This window comes from Bubalus kerabau, chromosome 11, assembly GCF_029407905.1.
Source record: "Bubalus kerabau isolate K-KA32 ecotype Philippines breed swamp buffalo chromosome 11, PCC_UOA_SB_1v2, whole genome shotgun sequence".
NCBI lineage: Eukaryota > Metazoa > Chordata > Mammalia > Artiodactyla > Bovidae > Bubalus > Bubalus kerabau.
The window spans coordinates 55,322,870-55,328,570 of record NC_073634.1 but is presented as its reverse complement, the minus strand read 5'-3'; the positions used below and the strand labels follow the sequence as shown (position 1 = coordinate 55,328,570).

Genomic DNA, 5,701 nt, shown 5'->3' with positions numbered 1-5,701 from the left:
AATTAAAATAAAAAAAATAAAGTTGAGCAGACATACCTTGCATTGTAAAAACTCATTACTTTTACTTTTAACATAGATTAGAATTTATTTGGTCTTCTAGGTCCTACTCCAGAATTCTTACATATGAATAATACGGATCTTCACACCCTTGAAATTAAGGCTACTTGACTAGTCATAACCATATTCCCACTTTCTCCATTCCTTTTGCACATACAGAACAGAAATCTACTGCCATGATTAATCAAGAGAGTAAATAGAAGAAAAAAAAATGAATGTTCTACTCATCATCTTTAAAATAAAGTCTGGTATTTGTCATTCCACACTTGTATTCCTTTTCTAACAACTTGCATGCCATTTATATCTCCATTTCATATGCTTAAATTCCTTATTTCCCAACATCTCAAGCAACCTCGTTGACTCTGCTGCTGCTGCTGCCACTAAGTTGCTTCAGTCCTGTCCGACTCTGTGTGACCCCGTAGACTGCAGCCCACCAGGCTCCCCCATCCCTGGGACTCCAGGCAAGAACACTGGAGTGGGTTGCCATTTCCTTTTCCAGTGCATGAAAGTAAAAAGTGAAAGTGAAGTTGCTCAGTCCTGTCTGAATCTTTGTGACCCCATGCACTGTAGCCTACCAGGCTCCTCCATCCATGGGATTTTCCAGGCAAGAGTACTGGAGTGGCTTGCCATTTCCTTTCTCCACTCTCCTGTATATCCTAATTTATTTTCTATTAAATAGAGTGTACCCTAAGTGCACTCTATGAAATGCACAGGATAGGATGCTGCCTACTCAAATATGTTGCAGTTTCATTGAGAGAAACTTTTATCTTTTATTTCTATCTAAACTTCCAATGACAACTTCCTGTTGTCATTTCCAGTTGCCATTATGACTTTTAATACCTTATCTGCAAACATCACCCATCTACTTAGTGCAATGCTTCATTTTTGAAGAGAAAACATTTAGTTATTTGATGCTTAATGAAATAGTATCCATTTAATTCTGGTTTAGCTAGAAGCAATGCATATTTCAGGGATTATTTTTTGATACCATAAATATTTTAGAACATACAAGTAAAAGAAGATTGTAGTACTCTATGCTGCATGCATATCTCCAGATATCAGGCTTACAACTGTGACTGTAATACATTCCAGCATGTCAGACTCTGGCTTAGACAGTAAAGAATCTGCCTGCAAAGTGAGAGACCCTGGTTCAATCTCTGGGTTGGGAAGATCCCCTGAAGGAGGAAATGGCAACCCACTCCAGTATTCGTGCCTGGAGAATGCCATGGACAGAGGAGACTGGCAGGCTACAGTCTATGGGGTCACAAAGAGTCGGACAGGACTGAATGGATAACACTTTCACAATTTTTCACTTGTCAAACTATATCCTAAAGGGAAGTATTAAAAAAAAAAAAAAACCCACAAACACCCTAGTGTGCTCACATAAATTTTTAATGCTAGACTACATGCATACTTTCTAAGCACTATACATCACATTTTAATGTTTTTTTAATAATTTATATAAATAAACAATTCAATCCAAGTCAATATATATTCCATTAGAAATTATTTAACCCTACAGGTAAACTGTCTTGCTCTAGCTGATCGGATCATTCAAAAGGTCAGGGTGAGTCTAAGTGTGTACATTTCTCAGAAATCTTCAGAACATATTCCTTTTAAGAAGCAAACAGCATAGTATGTATTAATAGCAGAACACTGCCCAGAGTAGGACTCACATTAGATACAATAGACTAAGGTGAGAAAACAGATGAAAATATAATTTCTGTCAATAAACTATAACAGGGAAGGAAGTATCTACAAACATGAAATAATAGTAACTTAGTATTTCAAAATATATTCAAAATTTAGAAAAGTAAGCAAAAATTTCAAAAAGCAACATAAAATAGAAAAAAAAAAGATATTGGATACAAATGGTATGTATGAGCTGGATAATAGGCAAGTGTGAAATGAAACAAAAAATTCAGAAACGCACTAGATAAAACATTTCCAAATTAAAAACTAAGTGAGTAGAAATACTAGAAAAACAGAGAACTATAGGAGGTTTAAAGGGCATTGAGGAAAATAAAGAAGAATAGAGAAAAACAGACACAATAAAAGAATAGGGGAATAAAGAAATTGAAATAAAAAAGACAATGGTATGTAAGCAAAAAGATAATATTTTAATCCTTTCACTCTTTTACACTAACATTTGATACAAGAAACCAAATAAACACCTTTTAACACTTAAGAAGAATTTCATTCACAAGAATTTATTTGGAGTGAGCAAATTCTTTTACTTAGAGCTATTAACAGGAATGTCTGAGTCTTATTTTTCTATTTTGAATTTTTCTTAATAAAAATTCTGGGCTATAGAAACATTTCCTCTGTTTTACTAGAAAATTTGTTAACAGCTTCTATGTTCTAATACAATTTTTGTGTATTCAGTGAAATGATATAAATTAATATAAATCTTAGCATTTAAATATTGTACACAAACTTTTGATAAGAATGTATATTTATGTTAGATGTTATAATCTTATCACAAAATACAATAAATAAAGAGTGCTCTAGGAAACTTAGAAGTGATGGATATATTCGGGGCATAGATTGTGGTCATGATTTCATGAATGTATGTTATCTTGAATTTTTTCCTGTTATATACATGAAATATGAAAGTTTTTGTATGTCAATAATACCTCAACAATAAAGTTGTTTAGAAATAAAATACATTATGCCAAAAGTCATAACACATTTTTCACTCTATTTGAAGAAACGTATATAAATCTCTGAAATATCTTATATAAATTTATAAATTTGGAGTACTGAATGGTGATTGCAAAGACACTTCTGTTCCTCTATTATAGGTACAGGCAAAATACACACACACACACACACACACATGCGCACACACACACATACATTTGGAGGCCAAATATGTGAAGACTTTGTTTTCCTTAATTCCAAAGTTTTCACTAAGCCGTTTTTATTTAACAGCAGCACTTTTCTTTCTTTGCAAATTTTATTTGCCTCCACTTTAACTTGGATTATTCTCTTTACCCAGAATGCCCTTTCCCCACTACTTCCTTTTGATTGACAGAATACAGCTGAACCTTTTGTACAAAGAGAATGCTAGTTACATGAACTTAGCAATTAACTCATTGCTCTGATTTTTTTTAAATGAAGGATTCTAACTTGCCTTCTACTCTGAACTTTACTTTCATGAAAAATTCTGAATCACCTCTGACATTCTCTTTCTCCTCTGCGAATGCTGCTATACTCTTTCCTTTCCAGAAAAACCCAGTCTTTCTGAAATCCCAGATACCACCATGCTGTGCTTACAGTTGTCAGTTTACATACTAATATTCCTCTACTAAATTCCTTGAATGTTGACAGAGTCACATTCATTATATTTCTAGAGTAGGATTTTATGCTTAGCAGATATTCTATAAAAAGATGTTCAGTGACATGAAATAAAAAAACTTTGAATACTTTGAAAATCCTTGAGTTATGGTAAAATAATTGTGAAATTAGTAGTTATAACTGATTCCATTTTGCATTATGTATTTTATTAAACATTCCTGAAACTTCAATTTGTCATGTGCTGTGTTGTGCTTAGTCACTCAGTTGTGACCAACACTTTGGGATCCAATGGATTGTAGCCAGCCAAGCTCCTCTGTCCATGGGGTTCTTCAGGCAATAATGCTGGAGTGAGTTGCCATGCCCTCCTCCAGGGAATCTTCCCAACCCAGGGATTGAACTGAGGTCTCCTGCATTGCAGGCGGAGTCGTTACCATCTGAGCCACCAGGGAAAGCCCAAGAATACTGGAGTGAGTAGCTGATCCCTTCTCCAGGGGATCTTCCTTGCAGGCAGATTCTTTACCAGCTGAGCTACCAGGGAAACCCTTAACCTGTGATACTTTTGATTAACTTTTATCTCTTCCTATGATAAAATGCCCTAGGGGGAGTGGAATATGTTAGAATATATTTTTAAATATTTCTCAATCATCTTACTATCTGAGTGGCTAAATAAAAATGAAAAGTTTTAATGAGAATTATCAGAAAGTAGTAAATCAAATACATATCAAATATTAAATCTATGGCCTTTTGGCCTTTGTATTTCTATCTAAGCTGTCATCTCCTCATTTCCTCCACCCCTCAGCCTTTGGCAATCACCATTCTACTCTATTTCTATGAGTTTGATGTTTTTAGATTTCATAAAGAAGTGAGATCATATAGTATTCATCATTCTCTGACTGACTAGATTCACTTAGCATAGTGTCTGAAGACCCATTCATGTTTTCCACCCCCCAAATGGCAAGATTTTCTTCTTTTTATGGCAGAAAAATATTCCATCATATATACATATATTTCATATTTTATTTTTCCATTCATACACCAGTTGCTGCTAAGTCACTTCAGTCATGTCCTACTCTGTGTGACCCCATTGACGGCAGCCCTCCAGGCTCCCCCATCCCTGGGATTCTCCAGGCAAGAACACTGGAGTGGGTTGCCATTTCCTTCTCCAATGCATGAAAGTGAAAAGTGAAAGTGAAGTCGCTCAGTCGTGTCCGACTCTTAGCTATCCCATGGACTGCGGGCTACCAGGCTCCTCCATCCATGGGATTTTCCAGGCAAGAGTACTGGAGTGGGGTGCCATTGCCTTCTCCGTCATACACCAGTAGACATAGGTTGTTTAGATTTGTTTAATGTTTGGTCACTATGAATGATGCTGGAATCAACATGGGGATGCATCTATACCTATAGGAGAGTAAATTCATTTCCTTTGAATAAATACTCAAAGGTGGAACTGCTAGATCATATGATAGTTTTGTTTTTTTTTTAATACTTTGGCCATCATCCATCTTGTATTTCATAGTGAAAATACAAATTTACATTTCTGCCAGGAATAAACTGTATCACAGTTTCCTCTTTTCCAAATTATTGGCAACATTTAATATTTCTTGTCTTTTTGATAATAGCCATCCTAACAGATGTGAGGTTTTGATCTACATTTCCCTTATGATTAGAAATGAGTATCTTTACGTGTTCTAGATGTCTTCTTTGAACATTATCTCTTCATATACTTTGACCATTTTAAAGCCAAATTGTTTTTGTTGTTGAGTTATGTAACTGTCTTACATATTTTGAATATTAACACTTTATCAGATATATTTACAAATATTTCTCTCACTCCATAGGTTCTTATTTTACACACAAATCAGCTCAGTTATTACACAATGTAACCAAGATCTGACCAAAAATACATAGTTATTGTCTTCTCAAAACACTAAATCTTAAAGTGGTGACTTTGAAATAGAAACAGTTCACTAACTCATACTGTTTTAAGTCTCACGTTATTCACTCAAAATTAACATAAGCAAACCCTACAGTGCTAGATTCCACAGAACATTTACTGAATTGAAATGGTAAAGAGAAGATAAACATGGCCTCTGTGCAAGGATAACTGGCAAATCTGTGAAGCATTCCATATGTTTTATTTATAAACCTCATGATAATTAGAAACCAAAAGTCTGTAACAGATACACAGATACAAAAGAGAAAGGAATCCAAATAAAGTATAAATACTAAAGCTAGTTATCAAATCACAAGGGAGGAGAGTACAAAAAAGAAGAAAGGAACAAGAAATAAATTATAAAACCACAAGAAAGCAAGTTACACAATGGCAATATGTACAGGCCTATTA

The 5,701-nt window shown here is 34.6% G+C and overlaps 1 non-coding gene across 1 annotated transcript; it reads left to right on the top strand.

The window, feature by feature from the left end:
- The first annotated feature begins 5,386 nt into the window (after positions 1 to 5,386).
- On the top strand, positions 5,387 to 5,492 carry LOC129623896 (U6 spliceosomal RNA). The gene has a single exon (XR_008700650.1). It is a non-coding gene; the product is annotated as a U6 spliceosomal RNA (small nuclear RNA).
- The last annotated feature ends 209 nt before the right edge of the window (positions 5,493 to 5,701 follow it).